Raw genomic sequence first — 20,053 nt, 5'->3', positions numbered from 1 at the left:
AGTAGCCGCCAGACACATGGGGCTACCGAGCACGTGAAATGGGGCTAGTCCTAACTGGGATGGGCTATGAGTGTAAATATACTTGGATTGTGAATAATCTTTTTCTCCACACGTGAAAAAAACAGAAAATATCTCAATAATTACATTCATGACATGCAGAAATGATGAATTTTGGATATAATGGGCTAAAATTAATTTAATCTGTTTCTTTTTATTTATTTTAGTGTGGCTACCGGAAAATTGAAAATTACATACATGGTTCCCAGTGTGTGTTCCTATTGGACAACTCTGATGTAGAAAACAAGACTTGCTTCTCTGCCGAGTGTTCTCTGCATCCTGCACCGAAAGGGAGAATGTCAAAAGGTAAGGACAAATTTACTTCTTTTCTAGAATCAGGTAGTGAAGCATTACTCAAAGTGCCAATATTATTATTGATTTTATAATTTCTTGTTTTGTTGCAGATGTATAGTTTATACCTTCCATAGATAATGGAGGATTGTTTATTGCATAATTGCACATAGATATTCATGCCTGAGGTGTCTTCTTGGAGTTATTTTTTGCTGTTATGCATCATTACTACTAAGGGTCAAGTTGTTCTTCTTGTCTCCTCCTCAGGAAGACATAGAACAAAAAATTAATAAGCATTCAAAACCAAACCTCAAGAATTGAAGGAAGTTAGTTTTAAATAATGGTTTACAGTGACTTTTTTTTTTTTTCTTTTGAGAGAGAGAGGGAGGAAGCACGGGGGTTGAAGGGGTGACGGGATGGGTAGGTGGGTTTGGGTGGGCAGAGGGAGAGAGAGAATTTTAAGCAGGTTCCACACCCAGTGCAGAGCTTGATGCACGACTTCATCTCACGACTCTGAGATCATGACCTGAGCCCAAAACAAGAGTCAGATGCTCAACCCACTGAGCCACCCAGGCGCCCCTGGTTTACAACGCTTCATGCAGTTATGTGAACATTTCCTAAATCTGTTGATAAACCTGTGGCCTTGCCTAATCTTTTGTCACTCCCAGTCCCCCTCATCCCAAAGTATGCCACCCCACAATATTATTACCTGGGCCTAAAGATGTTTTGAGTTGAAGGCAATTAACTCTCTCCCCCTTTCTGTCTAAAAGCTGAGTATAAATTTTGCTTTGTAAGTGTAGCATGCGTTTTCATTTGTAAGGGTGTCTCCTCCCATATTTGTACGAGGACAATGACTCTCAGTCACTAGAGAAGATTCTCATCATCAGAGAAGGCACTGCTGGAGTCTGCATAAAAACCTTAGTAAATAAATCTTATCGCGCAGGAGTTTCTGCTGTTTATTTATCTTCCCACAATTTACCACCCCTAGAAGCTCCAATTTCCCCACCCTTCTCTTGTCCAATTACTTCTCCACAATTTATTGTCCTTTGTTAAATGGTGTATAAGCGTCCAGGACTAACCGCTCCTTTGGAATTTCCATTTCTTTTCTGTGGGGCCTCCTGTGTGTGCATATAAAATAAATTTTTTCTTCTGCTAATCTGTCTCCTGTCAGTTTAATTTTCACGTCCCTGGGACAGAACCTAAGAGGGTAGAGGAAATTTTTCCTTTCCTACACATACTAGATATATAAAAGCTTTTTTTTTTTTTTTTCCCAATAAGTATAAAATATTCATTGGATTTTTTGGGGGGGGAAATTCAATACAGATGTTCTTTTAAGCATATATATTTAACTATATCCCATAAATTATACTTCCAATAGAAGTTATTTTGGCATATTGAATTAGATATACTTTTAAAAAAGCAGGAATTTATAGACACAGCCTCAGCGAACAGATTGCTCTGCCACCCTGGCATGAAGAAGACATGTTTCTCACACCCAAAGATTCAAGATGCTAAGGAGTGTGATTCTTGGGCAAACACTATTTGCTAGGTCCTATGAGGTGGGAGGAGGTGAAGGGACAAGTGAAGATGGCTTTGACCATCGGGGAGCCATAATGTAGTTAGGAAACAAGATTACATCTCAATCTGCTTTAAAGAGCGGTGTGGCAGACTGGGTGGAGCAGGCAACTTTGGACCCCAGGGTTGTGAGTTCAAGCCCCATGTTGGGTGCGCAACCTACTTAAAAAAAAATTAAAAATTAAAAAAAAAAAAAAAAAAGAAGACGAAAGCAGTGTAACTTAGCATGGGATGATGTGGGGTGGCTCCAGGTACTGGGACTGTTAGAGAAAGGAAAGCTCAGGGCAAGATCAGAGGAACTTGAACTGGAAGGAGGAGTTTGGCCTACAGCTGGACCCTAAACGGATGTGTTTACTATTTGAGTGGGAAGGAGAAGCAGGAAGGGACTTTTCAGGCAGTATGGACAGAGGCACAGAGAGGAGAACTGATCAACAGTGTGAGCCCTAAAAGAAGGCTAGTAGAAGACAAGCATTGCGAAAGCAAGTACCTCATCTCTCTTGTTTCCCGCGGTACCCTGAGTGCCTAGAACAGTGCCTGGCATGTAGGAGGAACCTGCTATTTCTTGCAGGAATGAATGAACAGACCGCTACTTTTCTAAAATTGTGTAAAGAGCAGAGAAGGAATGTCTCAGGGTCTTTGTCTCTAGAGGAAAAGAGAGGCAACTTCTGGGGTGTGCTCCTGGGGTCCCACAGATGGGGGCTGGTGTACTAGGTGACAGGTACCAAACATGTTCTGAGTGGGTGGAACACTGTCCAGAGTTGTTTGCCTGAGGCTTTGTCTTGGAAAGTGACCTGGCCTGGGCTCAAAGAATTGACTCCCTTTCCTATGCCTATCCATATGTTTTGGGTGCTGGGATTCTCTTTCAGGTTTTAAGTAATTTACAAGTCATCCCAATGAGGTGGGCATCTCCTGTGTGCTGGGCATTTTCACTTTTATCATTTAATTCTCTCAAAGATTAAATGAAGTGAGTATTTTTTCCTACTCTGGTAAAAACTATATAACATAAAATTTACTGTTTTGACCGTTTCTAAATGCACAGTTCAGTAGTGTTAAGTGTATTTATATTGTTGTGAAACAGATTTCCAGAACTTTTTCATGCAAAACTTTTCCTCCTCCCACCAGCCCCCAGTCCCTGGCAACCACCACTCTACTTTCCGACTCTATGAATTTGACTATTCTGGGTACCTCGTAAAAGTGGAATCATACACAATTTGGCTTTTTGTTTTGTCTTTAATGTGTGGAAGAGAGAGAGTGCACAAGCAGGGCAAGCAGCAGGCACAGGGAGAAGCAGGCTGAGCAGGGAGCCCGATGTGGACCTCGATCCCAGGACCCTGGGATCATGACCTGAGCCGAAGACAGATGCTTAACAGACCAAGTCACTCAGGTGTCCCACTATTAGTTTTTTGTGACTGTCTTGTGTCACTTAGCATAGTGTCCTCAAGGTTCATCCACATTGTAGCAGAGGACAGGGCTACCTTCCTTTTGAAGGCTGAGTTATGTTCCATTACACCGCAACACCACATTTTGCCCCTCCGTTTATCCGATGATGGACCCTTGGGTGCTTCTACCTCTAAGCTATCGTGAGTAGTGCTGCGATGATCACTGGTGTACAAATGTCCGTTTGAGACCTGCTTTCAGTTCTCTTGGGTATATGCCCAGAAGTGGGATTGTTGGATTAGGTACGCATTTTTCTCCTTACTTTATGAATGAGGGCACACAGGCCCAGGGAACTCCTGAAACTTGCCCCAGGTCCTATGAGCAGAAGGCTGCAGAGTAAGGTCTGACCCTAGACTCTAGCCTGTGCCGCTTTCTACCCAGTCTGAGGATCAGCCTTATCTGCGTGATTGAAGTATACACCCAACTTTAAGTTGGAAAATTGGGGATTACATTTATGGATACTCTTGGGAGCTGCTGATTTTGTGGTTTACATAATTGGAAACGGAAGATGGCTCAGAGCTCTGCTTTTTCCAAGGCTCAAGTTGCATAAGTGGTTGACAACAATAAATTGGCTGAATTCTTTTCTGGACGCCAGATTCCAACATTGTTCTGCATTTGTTGCCGTTTTGCAATAATTAAATGCTAACAGAAGTCCAGGGTGCATTGTTTTAGAATTAGAGGACCGGGGACCTACTTATAATTCCCTAACCTCGGGCACATCAATATTCAAAGGCAATTTTAACCCGAGCTGTTTAACTATGAAGTTTTAATGTATGCCAGTCACTACATTGCCAAATAGTTTTAAATCCATATTAAGATTTTTAAATGGAATTTAGTGAGTCTGATTTTGCAGTGGTTCTAAGATTAAGATGCATGGGGAGAAAAGAAATAAAAGAAATGATTTCTTTATTTCTTTTCTAACCTTATTGTCCTTTCTTCTTCTTTTTTTTAAGCTTTATTTATTTATTTATTTTACAGAGAGTGAGCGAGCGAGAGTAAGAGCACAGGCAGGGCAGAGGGGCCTATGGAGAAGGAGAGAAATCCCCAGCCAGACTCCCTGCTGAGCATGGAGCCTGGCCCGGGGCTTGATCTCTTGACTCCAAAACCATGAACTGATGTTCAACCAAGAGTCAGATGCTCAACCAGCTGAGCCACCCAGATGCCGCTGTCCTTTGTTCTTGATCATCAGTTGATCTGACACTTGGGATTTGTGTGGTGTGGATGGTGGGGATGGGGGATGCATGGAAGGAGAAGAAGTAGTAACAGGGAACAGGGTGGGGGAAGGGCAGGGAAGACAGAGGAGATCCCTGGGATGAACTTATATCTAGACGGATACTGGGGACCATCTAGGTCCTTTGTTTCATCAAGCAGAAGGTCAAGGTGCAAAGAAGTTGGGTGGCTAGTCCTGCCATGTGGTGGGTAAGGGTTCCTTGGGAACTCCTGCGAGGCATATCACTGTCATTCCTAGAGCACTCTGGATTTCCATATACCTATTTGCATCTGTTCAAAAGTTACTGAGGGGGATGGTCCAGGCAGGAAAAGAAAGGTACGCTCCAACTGGGTCATGTAAGGAGAGTTTTGTAAGGAATTGTAGGACAAGACAGTGCAGTATGCCAGGGTTGATAATCTGTGGGGAGCCTGTGTGACCCCTGGGATGGAAAGAGATAGAGGAGGGGTTCCCAGAACCTGGACCAAGACAGCTCTAGGGAGAGGGCTGCCTGGTAGGAGCCGTGAGCTTTGGGGTTTAGGTGGTGGCCTATGTCAGTTATCACTACTTCTGGAGATAAAATTGTCCACATTGCAATCTGGTCACTTTTCTTGTGCAATTATGCACTTTAATTTTAATGAGGTTCATGCTCATCAGTAAAATGAATTATGGTAGATCCTGTAAAATTTCATTTCAGTTGGGCATTGAAACCTGCTTTCATATTATAAATACATAATTATATACATATATATGTATCTATATATATATACATATATTATATACATAATTATGTATATAATACATAATTTCATTATAAATACATAATCTTAAAAAAAAGAAAAGAAAAAGAAAGCAGCCATACATGAGATTGGCTGTGACCCAGGTTAGTAAAAAGGCTTTGTGTCTAGAGTCATGCATTCCTTTGAAGGGGGACACAGGGGCGAGTTGTGTTGGAGTAGCCTCCTGAAAAGTCTTTTCTGAACCCCCTGGTATGGGGAGGAGAGTTGACTTTCATCATTAAGTGCTGTTCTTTACATCAGTTTCATTCACTTATGCAGCAGATAAATCATATGCTTCATTATTCAGCAGTCCAGTGTTAGTAGAGTGGATTATTAGGGAGTCTACTTTCTGTCGCTTCTGTGATATCACAGCGTTGTGTGGGAGCTCAATAAAAGTGAATGGACAAACATTGTGTCTTTCTTTCTTAATCGGTAAACTAAACTCTGTGTGGGTTCTGAGTAGTATGAGTTTCTGAAGTCAGATTATGTGGGTTTGAGTTCTGGATCTCCATTTTCCTAGGTGTTGGGCTTTACACAAGCCGTACTCAGCCTCAATTCTCTTATATATAAGAATGAGTGAAGGTATATCAGTTAAGATTAGGTTTAAGAGCATGAACCAGGGCATCTGGGTGGCTCAGTGGGTTAAATGTCTGCCTTTGGCTTAGGTCATGATCCCAGAGTCCTGGGATCAAGTCCCACATCAGGCTCCCTGCTCAGCGGGGAGCCTACTTTTGCCTCTGCCTCCTGTTCTTTTTCTTTCTCTCTGACAAATAAATCAATGAAATCTTTTTAAAAAGTATAAACCAAAACATCCCACATAGTAGTGGCGTAGTCACCTATGAGTTTATCTTTCTCTTGTGTAAAATAAGTCTGGTGGTAGACAGGCATAGGCTGGGGTGATAATTCCATGATTTTACCGGAGACCTAGGTTTCTTTGATCTTCCTTTCCCACCATCTTTAGTCAGTTATTCCCACATGTAAATGACAAGATGGCAGTTGGTGCTCCAGCTGTCTCATCCAAATTCCTAACAGAGGGAGAAACAGAAAAGGACAAAGGGGCACATGCATCAACCTGTCCCCCTTCCTTTTTGCACGCTTCACTAACCCACTTCCGTTTTTCATCTCATTGGCCGCTGCTCATTGCAAACTGGTAAACTGATGCTTTCGTTGGGCACACTGAAGTTTCACATAACATACGGGCTTTCTTCTAAGGAAGAAAGGGAGATGGATGTTGGGTAGGCAACTTTCAGATTCTGCCAGAGCAGGTAGAGACAGACCTTTTCAACCTTCATGAAGCTGAGATGACAAATCCACATAAAAATGGTTCACCAACTGGCCAGCACTTGGGGAGCCCTCACTTCCCACAGTATGTAATTATAATCTAATTCTAAAGCAACAGGATTTCTCTGAAACTAATCAAGTTAAACAGAACAACATATATATGCTTTTGCCTTCTAAAGTAGTTACTTTGGAAGGCAACGTAATAGTTCCATTAATTTTATAGTCAGAAATCTGTTTAGAGCCATTTTACTATCATACAAAAGGAAGAGCTTTGTTGGGCATATCTCACCGTCAGCTTCATCATCCATGGTATTCAATAAAATTAGCTTTGAATGGCATTCAAGGGATGACGATTATTGATGGGTAAGAGTATTTATTTTTAAAATGTTCAGCAGGCTCTATAGGGAATTCTGGCTCATTATCTCCTATTTCCAGAAGCCAGACTTCCATATTTCCCACAGTAATGGGAGATATTTATATGAACATAACTGAGGAAAGTATATGTAACATGTATTTGAACTAACCATGAAGATCAGTTCAGTGTAAAGTACTTACTCTGCTTTGTGTTGACCTTTGGTGAGGTATTTGTGGTCATTTATGATTATATCTGAAATTGGATAGTGAGCCATTGGAATTATATAGGTATTCCCCTTTCTTCGAAAGGTGGTTGGAAATTTGTATAGGAAAAATGGATCTCTATCTCTTCAAACTTGTGAGTAGAATTGGTAAATATTTCTATAAGATTAACACTTTATGAACACGTAAGACTCATTTATGTACTAAATCATGCAGTGATTTTTTAATACAGTGGACCCATTTTATATATTCCATTTAAGACCAAAAACTTGTCGTAATAGGAGTTCTGGTCATTTGCTGGTCAATGGAGGCTATACGTTCCATTACATGGTCTACCCTGTCATATCGTCTACTCTGACATCAAGTTGAAAATCTAGAGGTAACCCCAGGTATCACCTGGCCCCATTTTTAGTTTTATAGGCGAGAGCTGAGACTCAGAATTTAAATGTCTTGTCCGAGATCTCCTAGCTAATATGTGGCAGAGCAGGTACCAGAACTCAGCTCATCTGGGTCCTGCTATCAGGCCTCTCTCTTTATACAGAGTCCTTCTCACTCACCTCAGGGTCGACATGGCTCTGTAAAGTTTTCCCCGACTAGGGCAGAGGAGATGAAACACTGGGTCTGAGAATTGTAAATCTTGGCCTCTGAAGTGTAGTGAGACAATGGTCACTGCTTCCCTGCCCATATGCATTCTTCTCTTCCTTTCACAACTCCCAAGTTTCTGCTGGGCATTCAGCTACCTGAGCAGACTACGTTTCCCAGCGCCCTCCCACCCCCCACCCATGTAGCGTGGTACGGCCACGTGGCTGTTCTGGCCAGTGGGGTGTGAGAGAAAGTGAGAGGGTACAACGCTGATATCGTGCCCATCCTCCGTTCCTTTCCCGCCGGCTGGGATGGTGACACAGACACGGACACCTGCATGACAAGGTGGAAACCAAGGACAGCAGAGCTGCCCTAACTATCTCTGGACTGTTACTACATGCAACAAAAGGCAAAATTCTGTCTTTGTTCCTACCACTGTGTGGTGGGCCCCCTTGTTACAGCGGCTGCGATAGTACCCTGACTGATACACTCAATGCCGATCATATAGTCCTGTCGTAACAGTGGGAGGCAGAGGAAGGTCCAAACTGCAATCCCCTGTGGTCGGTTTTGCTTGGGCCCAGATTTTAAACTTACACCCTTGGTTTACGTCAGATTCAGAGTATTCGTGCTACCAGGGGAAATCGTCGCTAGAAGGAGCATTGACAGGGGAACTGAGTCGAGGCTTCTCCCACGAGCCTGCTACTAACTTCCAAAGTGCCTTCATGGCTCTTTGCTTCCTTACCTGCAGAATGGAGATATGTTGTTTGGTGACCTCCCAGCAAAAAATGGTTGTAAAATATTTGGCAAATGCAAATGCAAGGTTTCTGTCTTTAATACTGAACAAACCCAGTAGCTTTCCTGTATCATCCTAATGATTTATAGATCGGCCTGTTTACTGAAGGGGGCTTGACGCTGGCGTGACCCAGCCGAGCTGATGAGCTCTCTCTGTCTTAACCCTTAGGACTTAGTGCAAGTACAATCCTTTCCTCTACATCCTTGTTAACAGCACCATGATGAGGAAGGAAGGCATCAGAGCTATGGAGTGGGGAATTGGAAGACCCCAGCTGGCCATTCTATTCTTTTTTTCCAAAAGTCGTGTTTGTGTCCGTGTTCTGATGATTCTTTGAACCTAGAAGTGTTAAGTAAAGGAGACTTGCTTCTTCTTTTTATTTTTTTTCCCTTTATTTATGTGAGAGAGAGGGAGCACAAATAGGGTGAGGGACAGAGGGGGAAGCAGACTCCCTGCTGAGTAGGGAGCCGGGTGTGTGGCTCCATCCTGGGACTTGAGGATCATAACCTGAGCCCAAGGCAGACACTTAAACTGACCGAGCCACACAGGTGCCCCAAGGAGACCTGCTTCTGAAATCTTTCTGATATGATCAACATCATGTTTGTCAAAATCACCAAGTTGGAATCATGCTTTTGGCACTCATCCCCATGTTAAGTCCCTGTCTCATACATGTCATAGCTCACTGGGACGGCTGACCCAGTCTCCCGATCTTTTTGCCTTGGAGACCTTTACTGGGACTCCTGACCCTTTTATTTCAGCACTTTCTGGACTTTGCCAGAAAGTGCTTGCTTGTGCCTGGCAGTCCTTAACATTTCCCTCTGGGCAACCTCAGCTCTCGTTAAGTTACTTTTGACCATTAATCCTTCTTTTATCCTAAGCATCTCTATAAGGGATAGACCTGGAACCATTTCAAGACCAGACCCCCTTTCCAAAGGAGCATAAACTGTTAGAGCATCGCAGCAGTGTGTGAGAACACTGTCCAAGCACGTTTTGAAAGCGAACTACAAAAACCGGGGTCAGGACAATGAGTGGACAGCATTTGTTGCTGTAACAGCCCCACATGGAAATGATTGGTTGTTTTCAAAACCCACTTACCACGTTGCAACACGTTTGGATGAAATGACGAGGCTGTTCCCTTTCCCTGCGGTATACGCTGTGCTCATCACTGCGTCAGCACATTTAGAGGTTCTCTGTGATGCGGCTAGAAGGGAGGAAGGTAATGATGTGGGGGGAGGGGCGAAGGAGGAGCGGAAGGGTCTGGAATTCACAGCTGCAACTGTGAGCTGTGCTACAACTGTTGTATCATTTTTTTTTAAAAGATTTTTTTATTTATTAGAGAGAGAGAAATTTGGGGGAGGAGCTGAAGGAGAGAGAGAGAGGATCTCAAGCAGACTCCACTGAGCACAGAGTAACACGGGGCTCGATCCCACGACCCTGAGATCATGACCAGAGCTGAAACCAAGAGTTGGATGCTTAACTGACTGAGCCACCCAGGTGCTCCTCTTGTATCATTTAATCTCAGGCATATTGTGTCACTTCATCCTCCCCACAGCCCCGTGTGGTAGGTAGCATCCCAAATGTGTAGAGGAGGAAGTTGGGATTTGGAGAGGCTACGTAACATTCAGCTAAAAATTGTGGGGGAGGGCACCTTTCTGCTCAGTTGGTGGAGCACGGGACTCTTGATCTGGGGTGGTGAGCTCAAGCCCGATGTTGGACTTAAAGCTTACTTTAAAAAAGTGTTGGAGAGAAAAATCTGAATCTACATTTGCCTGACTCCAAAGTCCTTACTCTTGCCATGATACCATATTTTCTTCCTGGTGAACGGAAAGCGTGCCAGAGGAAGGGGGAAAGAAAATAGCAAAGTCTGTTATCCCAGCCAGTTTAAACAGATGCCAACAGAAGAATATCACTTGGAACACATTCAGCTTAGGAAAAGTGGAGAGAATGAGGAGCTACCTTGCAGCATCTTTGGAGAAAACCAGATGTAGGAATTAAGAAGTATAGCAAGAATGATCGCAGTAGAGAAAGGAGTCAAGAGCGCAGGGTATGTGATGTCAGCTTGGAAAATGCAGGAAAGCTGTAGCTGAATACTTAGATCCATAATGAAACAAGATTAACTTTTTTTTTTTTTTTTTTTTTTAACTTATGTGAAAGACAGAGAGAGAGTGAGCAAGTACCATGGGAGGAGGGGCAGAAGGACAGGGAGAAGCAGGTTCCCTGCTGAGCAGGTTCCCTGCTGAGCAGGGAACCCAACACAGGGCTTGCCCCCAGGATCCTGAGATGGTGACCCGAACTGAAAGCAGATGCTTAACTGACTGAGCCACCTGGTCGCCCCCAAGATTAATTTTTATTAAAAAAACCACTAACGACTTAGCAGGTTGGGACCCTTTGGAACCTTGGTGGGGTGTGAATGTCATTGCATTTGGGAAGGATGTGAATCTTTGGGGGCCAAAGGACTGAACCTTTAGACCGCTCTCCAAGATTTTGGCCCTTGGTGTATGCACACCACCTCCCAGTTATTTGCTGAAACACTAGTCCAGGTAGGCCAGTGAAAAGGTTTTGCAGATATGACTAAGGTCCCATATCAATTGACTTTAAGATAGAGAAGTTTGCAGGGGGACAGACCTAATTATACAAGGCCTTTTATTTATTTTATTTTTTAAGATTTTATTCATTTATTTGACAGACAGAGATCACAAGCAGGCAGAGAGGCAGGTAGAGAGAGAGAGGAGGAAGCAGGCTCCCCGCTGAGCAGAGAGGCCAATTCAGGGCTCTATCCCAGGACCCTGGGATCATGACCTGAGCCAAAGGCAGAGGCTTTAACCCCCTGAGCCACCCAGGGGCCCCTGTACAAGTCCTTTTAAAGCAGACTTTTCTCTGGCTAGCTGTAGAAGAGGAAGAAACAAACATCCCTATTGCGAACCCCTGATGGGCATCGATGCTGGCCAATGGGGACTACGTGGTGAGGAATTGTGGGTAGACTCCAGCATCTACATCCAGTGGTCCTGGGCTGACAGCTGGAAGGAAAATGCGGACCTTAGTCCTACACTCACAAGGAAATGAATTACTGCTAATAACCTATGAGCTTGGAAGAGAACCAAACCCTAGATGAGAACACAGCCCCAGCTGACACCTCAATTTCAGCCCCGTGAGACCCTGAGTAGAGGATCTCGTTACCCCATATCCAGACTTCTGGCCTCTAGAAACGAGGAGATTATAAGTGGATGATGTTTGAAGCCAGAGGGTTGTGGCGGCTTGTTATGCAGCCATAGAAAATACACACATTGCATTTTGCCGGTTCCTTCTAGAAGCCTATGAAGAAGCAATGGCAAGTCTTTCGATCTCCACTTGATAATGAGGAAATTGATGCACAAATAAGCTCACATACCTTGCTCAAGTTCATTTAACTCATTGATCACAGAACTGGGAGTAGACGGTTCTTTTCGCCCTGAGAGTAAATTCTTTCAGTTCTCCCATTGCTTGCATATTCTAATGTGCTCCTGCAGGCTCTCCTTACCAGGGAGATGCGTTTGATCCTGTTTTGGTTCAGTGAAACAGGTAGTACTAATGGGAAGGAGGGTTGCAGGGGAAGAAGTCAGGAAAGGGGCCGTGGGGGGAGCCTACCCACCTCTTCCTGTGATTCCTAGATTCAGCGTGTGCTCTCAGGTGTATACCTGTGGAGGGAGCCTTCTCCAGCCTCTTGGCCACAGTCTTGGGTCTCATCTACAGTGTCTTCTGTGATAAGGTTCTATAGCCTTTATCTTATCTTTTTTTTTTTTTAATGAAAAACTTATGACTAACGACGTGTTACATTTGTGTGTGTGTCTGTGCATAAGGATATGTATCAAATTCTCCAGTAGTTTCCTGGGAAGTCCTTCAAAATCTATGACTGCCTCAGGTGGGATGAGAGGAAGAGGAGGGCTCCTGCCTTCTGGCAGAGATGGCCAGTTTCCACCTCCTACCCATTTCCCTTTCTTAGCTGTGCTCATGGCTATCCTGAATAAAGACTACGTTCCAGCTTCCTTGTGGCCAGGTGCGGTCCTGTGACCAAGTTCCCCCAATGGGGTTTGGGGAAAAATGTGTGTAGTCCCACACAGCACTTTTTTTTTTTTTTTAAAGAATTTATTTGTTTTGAGAGAGACAGAGCATGATGGGGAGGAGAGGAGGGGTAGAGCAGAGGGAGAAGCAGGCTCCCCACTGAGTAGGGAGCCTGATGCCATAACCCATGAGATTATGACCTGAGCCCAGGCAGATGCTTCACCGATAGAGGCCCCCGGGAGCCCCAGGCAACGCTGTTAATACAGGGAATGTTGCATCCTCCTCTCTGTCTGCCCCGCCCCTGCCCTTCCCTCCAGCTGCAATGGAGACATGGAGGTGCTCCCCTTTGGACAGACGGCCGAGGTCCACATCCAAGAGATGGTGGCGCACCAGATCCAAAGACCAGAGCTGCCAGCCAGCTCCAGATTGCTCCAGACTGGACTGTGACATGAGAAAGCATTAAGATTCTACCTGCTTAAGCCGCTCCTACTTCCACTCTTTGTTACATCAGTCACACTAAGTACCTAAGTCCCAACCAATGCATTAGCTTACCAGAACATCTGGGAACAGTGTGTGCATTTTTCAAATGTAACAATGTGCGTAAGAGCTGTACAAATGTAGCGTTACCTGTTCCTGTCAGGGATTTGGACCGTGACTTGCTGCTTTGCTCGCTTCCAGTTCTCCCTGGCTTACTTACTCCTCCTTTTGATTAACCCAGCTCTGGCGTTACCCATGTTAGTCCCTCTGGTTTACTCAGCGTCCTCCCTTGTGTGGTCTTGGGGCCCCTCGTGCCTGGCTCTGCTGTGGTACCTGGCCTCCTGTGTTGAGATGTCTCCAATCCTGGATCTACCCACCCCGGATAGAAATGGCCTGAGTCCCGAGTTCCCTTCCCACACAGAACTGTGAACTCCCTTAGGGCAGGGCTGACTCCTGTCCTACCGGGGAGCCTGCTGCATATTCAGTCCACAATAGGTATTTGTGTTAAGTGATTCTACAGGTGAATGAAAGACGCTTCATAAGCCGGAGCGTTTACAATGATTATCCCCTTGTTACTGCTGCAAACTCACTTCTTTTCATCTGATGTGGACACACTCCGGACTCTGCAATGTGGTTGTTTGATATAAAACGGGGTTGTATTTGGGAGGGACACACTACACATTTAACATTAAATGCCCTTTATTTTTTGTACAACTGGAGCTTTCAAATCAAGTCAGAGTCCTGTAACTTTTCATCTAGTTTCTCTGTTGTTCTCCTTGTCTAGTTCCTTCCAACCTCAGGAAATCCCCCTATCTCTATCCCTTTATTTTCAAGAAGCAATCATGTAGGAAATCCCATCCCACTGAGTCAAATTTAGGTCATCTTTTATTTGGTCAAAATACAGTTTTCCTGGCAAGTGGTATCACTATTATTCAGGAACATACATATTGTTTTACTTACGGCTCTGTAGTATTTTATGTTCTCATATAAATGTTATGCCTGGATTATAGCTAAAGCAAACTGGACCCCATTTCTTTGAAAAAAAAAATAAAGGGAAATCAGGTTTATTCTATCCACCTTCCTGACAGTTTCCCATTTCTCCAAGGGGCCCTTGCGTGGGCTGCGCGGTGCTGCTCTGCTAGGAGCTCTCTCCTGATCCTCTGGGACGGTTTTCCTGTCCGCCTGCAGCAAGCTCTCGGCCCTGGTAGGGGACGGGGCCATGGCGCAGGGAGGGAGGGCAGGCTCCAGGGGACTGTGGTGGACAGAACGGTCAGTTTCTCTCAGGTTAAGATCTTGGGAGGGGGTCAGAAAATGGTGGCACTTTCTTTGGGCAAAGTGGTCAGCGCAGATGGAAGGCTCCAGACCTAACTGTGCAACCTCATTGCCACTGTCTTGCCATCACGGAGGGACAGTTGAGGAGTGTGTGTGTGTGCGGGGCTGTGTGTGTGTGTGTGTGTGAAAGAGAGAGAGATTACTTTGCCCGAGCTCCCCCTCACTAGCAAATGGTGAAGCTGGGAGAGCAGTCTGGCCCTACCATCCAGGCTCTGTCTGCCATACTTCTCAGTTTTTCAAAACACGTGATTGCCTGTTCCACGTCTCTATTTACAACATGTTACCTTGTACTTATACATGTACACACATATGTATATACACATATTGCGATTTTTGTGGGGATGTGTGCAGGAACATAGTCCTGGAACTTCTTTCACAGAATGACACAAATAGGAACGGCATTTTGGAACCTTGCTGTTGACAGAACTCAGTTGCCTGTGTGATGAGACGCCGGCTACATACAGATGAGACGGAATGTTCAAACCAAAGAGGAAAATGTGCCCACTGGTGCACAGTGGTCCCTCTCCTTCTGAGGCAGCGGGAGCCATGAGTGTGTGTCAGGTGCCTTACAAGAGGGGCTGTGCCTCCTCTGAGGTCTGAACGGAGGCCAGCCTGCCCCACAGGCGACCACCCTGGGGAACTACCAGAACAGAAGCAGCAGACAGGGCTGCGGTAGAGGTGGGATTTGCTGGAGTAGGACACGACGTGATGACATGCTAACTTGAACTCATCATTCTCCTCAACTCCCCTGGTCTGGGGGATGGTGACTCTACACTCGGGCTCCCAACAGACCGTCCACACGGACACACAGAGGAAGCAAGGGACAGGGAATAATTCCAGGCAGCAGAGTATGGGGCACCAAGAGTACGTGCTGGTGTCAGTTGGCTTGAGTTCAAAGCCTGGGTCCGCTCCTTGCGTGACCTTGTGAAAATTACAATGATACCTGGTGCCCCCGTGTGATGCTTGTGTCATAGGCGGGGTGCGAGAATTCAGTGGGATAAAAAACAGGAATATTACCCGGAACAGAGTCAGCGTCCAGTGCATATTAGCCAATAGTATCATTAAAACATGGTCAGAATGTATTGTTTCTCATGGAGTATTCTTTTTACCGGTATCTGATAAATCGTGTTTATACAAAATGTTTATGTATTTTTTTAAAGATTTATTTATTTATTTAACAGAGAGATCACAAGTAGGCAGAGAGGCAGGCAGGGAGAGGGGGGAAGCAGGCTCCCTGCTGAGCAGAGAGCCCGATGCGGGGCTCGATCCCAGGACCCTGAGATCATGACCTGAGCTGAAGGCAGAGGCTTAACCCACTGAGCCACCCAGGCGCCCCTATACATTTTGAAAGCATAACACTAGACATTAATGAAATGTTATCATTTATTAAAATTCTGATTTGTGGAGTTAAAAAATTAAACATCAAGCCTCCAGGAATTTTTGCTTAAACTGTTTCATTTATATATTGCTAAGGAATCATGGTGGATTCACACAATGTAGGTGTAGGGTTCTCTATATATCTATATATGGATATATAGATATATATGTACACACACATGTATTTAATTGGGTAAAAAGCACATAATGTAACTACCATCTAAGGCATTTTTAAGTGTATAGTTTGGTAATGCTACTATATTTACATTGTTGCGTGATCTCTAGAACTTTTTATCTTGCAAAACTGAAACTTTATATTCATTAAACAACTCCCCTTTTTCCCCTCCCCCTAGCCCCTGGCAACCTCTGTTCTGCTTTCTGTTTCTTTTAGTATGACTACTCTAGATACCTCATATAAATGAAATCATACGATATTTGTCCCTTTGCGGTTGGCATATTTTACTCAGCTCATCTGTGTTGTAGCATGTGATGGGATTTCCTTCCTTTTTAAAGGTGGAATAATATCCCATTGTATGGATATACCACGTTTTCTTTATCCATTCACCCTCAGTAGTCCTTAGGGTTGTTTCTGACTCTTGACTATTGTGAATAATGCTGCAACGAACATCGATGTACAAATACCTTTTTGAGATTCTGCTTTCAGCCTTTCTGGATATATACCCAGAAATGGGATTGCTGGATCGTATGATAATCCTATATTTTGAAAAGATTTATTTATTTTATTTATTTGAGAGCGAGAGGGCGTGAGCAGGGGTAGAGGGAGAGGAAGCAAGAGAATCTTAAGCAGACTCCCCGTGAGTGTGGAACCTGACACAGGGTTCAAACCCAAGACCCTGAGATCCTGACCTGAGCTAAAATCAAGAATTGGCCACTTGACTGACTGAGCCACCCAGGAGCGCCCAGTAATCCTATTGTTAGTTTTTGGAGGAACCTCCATACTGTTTTCCATAGTGGTTACATTTAATGCATTATATATTTGTATATTTCCACCGACAGTGCAGAAGGGTTCTTTCTATTTCCTTTACATCCTCACTAACACTTGCGATTTTGTTTTTTAGCTGGTAGACATCATCATGAGATGTGAGGTGATGTCTTGTTGTGGTTTCCATTTGCATTTCTCTGATGACTAGTGATACTGAGCATCTTTCCATGTGCTCGCTGGCCACCTGCATCTCTTCTTAGAGAAATGTCAGTTCAAGCCCTTTGTCCATTTAAAAATGAGTTACTTGGGTTTTTTTGTTGTTGTTAAATTGCAAGATTTCTTTACATATTCTGGCTATTAACCCTGTATCAGATGCGTGATTTGCAATTATCTTCTCCCATTAGGTAGGCTGCCTTTTCACTCTATTGAGTGTTTCCTTTGATGTGTAAAACTTTAAAAATTTGAAACAGTCCTATCTGTCCATTTTTTGCTTTTGCTGTCTGTGCTTCTGGAGTCGTATCTAACAAATAGCCAAATCCAATGTCACGAAGCTTTCCCCTTTGTTTTCTTTTAGCTGTTTCATGGTTTTAGGTATAATACTTAATGTTTAAATCTTTAATCCATTTTGAGCTAATTTTTGTATATGGTGTGAGGCAAGAGCCCAACTTCATTCTTTTGTATGTGAATATCCAGTTTTTCGAACATCGCTTGTTGAAGAAACTAACCTTTCCCCATTGGGTGGTCTTGGTTTCTCTTGTTGAAAATCATTTGCCCATATCCTTGAGGTCTGGCTGTTTTCCTCTATTGATCTGTATGTTGTCTAAGTCAGTGCCATGCTATTTTATTAACGTAGTTTTGTAATATGTTTCACAGTTAGGAAGTGTGAGGCCTCTAACTTTATTCTTTTTCAGCATTGGTTTTGTAGTTCAGAGTCCCTTGATTCCATAGCAATTTTAAGTTTTGGTTTTTTTTTCCTACTTCTGCAAAAAACTGTCACTGGGGTTTTGATAGGGATTGTATTGAATCTATACATACATATGTGTGTGTGTGTGTATACATATAAATATATATTTTATATATAAGCATTTATATTTATAATTTTATGAATTAATAAAATTAAATATAAATATAATAGAATATATGTATATATATTTTTTCATATATGTGTGTGTGTGTGTTTTTTTTTTTTTTTTTTGGAGTAGGTTTCACATCCAGCATGGAACCCATTGCAGAACTTGAACTCACAACCCTGAGATCAAGACCTGAGTTGAGATCAAGCATCAGATGCTTAACCAACTGAGCCACCCAAGTGCCCCTACACACATATATTTTTAAACAAAGGATTACAGTAACAACATAGATATTTGTTGAATGCTTGCTATGTGTATTAGCTTCCCCAAGTCTTCCATAACAAAATACCACAAACCAGGTGGCTTAAAATAACATAAATATAGTTTCTCATAGTTCTGGTCTGGAAAAGTGCTGGTGGGGTTGTACTCCCTCCTCCTAGCTCCTGATGGTTTGCTGGCAGTCCCCGGGGCTCCTTGACTGACAGTCTCAGCATTTCCTATTCTGCCTGCACCTGGCTGTCCTCCCTCTGTGTGTTTCTCTCTGCTCTTTCTAAGGACGCCAGTCATATTAAGGATTTAGGGCCCACCCTTCTCTAGTACGACCTTGTTTTAACTAATTCCATCTGGAAAGACCCCATTTCCAAATGGGGTGACATTCTGAGGCGCTGGGGACTAGGACTTCAGCCTATGTGTTTTGGAAGGGACACAGTTCAACTCACCACAGTATGAGTCAGGCACGATGCTAGAATTCAGACATCTCCTTTACTTTTTATGACGACCTTATGAAATTAAGAGTTATTGCCTTCCTTATGTGGAGGACGACATTGAGCTTTTGAGGAACCCCATGACTTGCATGGGTTTTCCAGTCGGGGAGACTGTCCTCCAACCAGTTGCCTTTGCAAGTAACCAGGCACTTCAATTTAGAAGAGAGACATTGCTTCTACGACCCTCTCATGTGTTGGCCTTTTAGCAATGGTTTTCACTGTGCTTCTGTTGGACCCAAAGATTTTTCAGATGGGTAGCTTACCTGGGCCAGAAAAAAAGTTTCCCAGAAGTGGGATTTGATAGAGAGAGATCATAAGTAGGCAGAGAGGCAGGCAGAGAGAGAGAGAGAGGAGGAAGCAGGCTCCCCACCCAGCAGAGAGCCCGATGCAGGACTCGATCCCAGGACCCTGGGATCATGACCTGAGCTGAAGGCAGAGGCTTAACTCACTGAGCCACCCAGGCGCCCCTTAAGTTAAAGTTTTTATGGAAATCCACAAAGAAATGTAGATTGAGTGGGAGGAATGGGAGGAATGGGAGGCCCTTTGACTGGAGCAGGATTGGTAATTTTTTTAAAAATTTTATTTATTTATTTAATGGAGAGAGAAAAACAGAGAGAGGGAACATAAGCAGGGAGAGTGGGAGAGGAAGAAGAAGCAGGGAGCCTGATGCGGGGCTCAATCCCATGACCCTGGGATCATGACCTGAGCTGAAGGCAGAGGCTTAACCCACTGAGCCACCCAGGTGCCCCAATTCACATCATTTTAGGAGAATGTGTTTGTTTGGGTCAAACAATAAGTTACTTTCTTACACATCCGTGTTCACACTGGCATATCTTTGGTTGCTTGGGAGTACTGGATTCCTATATTTCTGATTTATTTCTATGTATTGACAGATGGTGGTCCTTCACAGGACAAGCTGATACAAGACTGAATTTCCTTTCACAAAATCCCCTTTGCTTCTTCCTTTGTTTTCCCTGAATCAGTAAGCAGTCACATTTGGCCACAGGCAGACCCTGACCCAAGGAAGTTTGGGGAGACTTTATAGAGAAAGGCATTCATCTCATGTTGAGAGAAGGCATTTTGCTTTTTCACTTACCTTGCTAGACAGGCCCAAGAGTGAGGGTTTCCTTCAAGCCCAAAAGGAAACCGAGTGGACTATTTTTCTTAGAACGGTTTCTAGCCTGCCCTAGCCTTTACCACCTGCTGCCTAATGCAAGGTTTCTATTTCAGAGAAGGCACGGAGGCGTGCGGGGCACACAGTCTCACTGACTGTGTATTCCTGGTCTCTTGATGTGTCTTCTTGTACTTCAACGTGCAGTTAAAAGCTGCAATGGTTTATTGAGTCTCTACTCTGTGCCAGCCACAGTCATAATTTGGGGGATGAAAAGATGATTGCAACGTGGTCCATGAGCTTACAACCCCAAGGAGCCCAGAGTCTAAATGTGTTGATGTTGCTGAAGAATCACAGATCACGAAT

The sequence above is a fragment of the Meles meles genome, chromosome 5 (assembly GCF_922984935.1).
Source record: "Meles meles chromosome 5, mMelMel3.1 paternal haplotype, whole genome shotgun sequence".
Classification (NCBI taxonomy): domain Eukaryota; kingdom Metazoa; phylum Chordata; class Mammalia; order Carnivora; family Mustelidae; genus Meles; species Meles meles.
Note: the sequence above shows the minus strand (reverse complement) of the source record.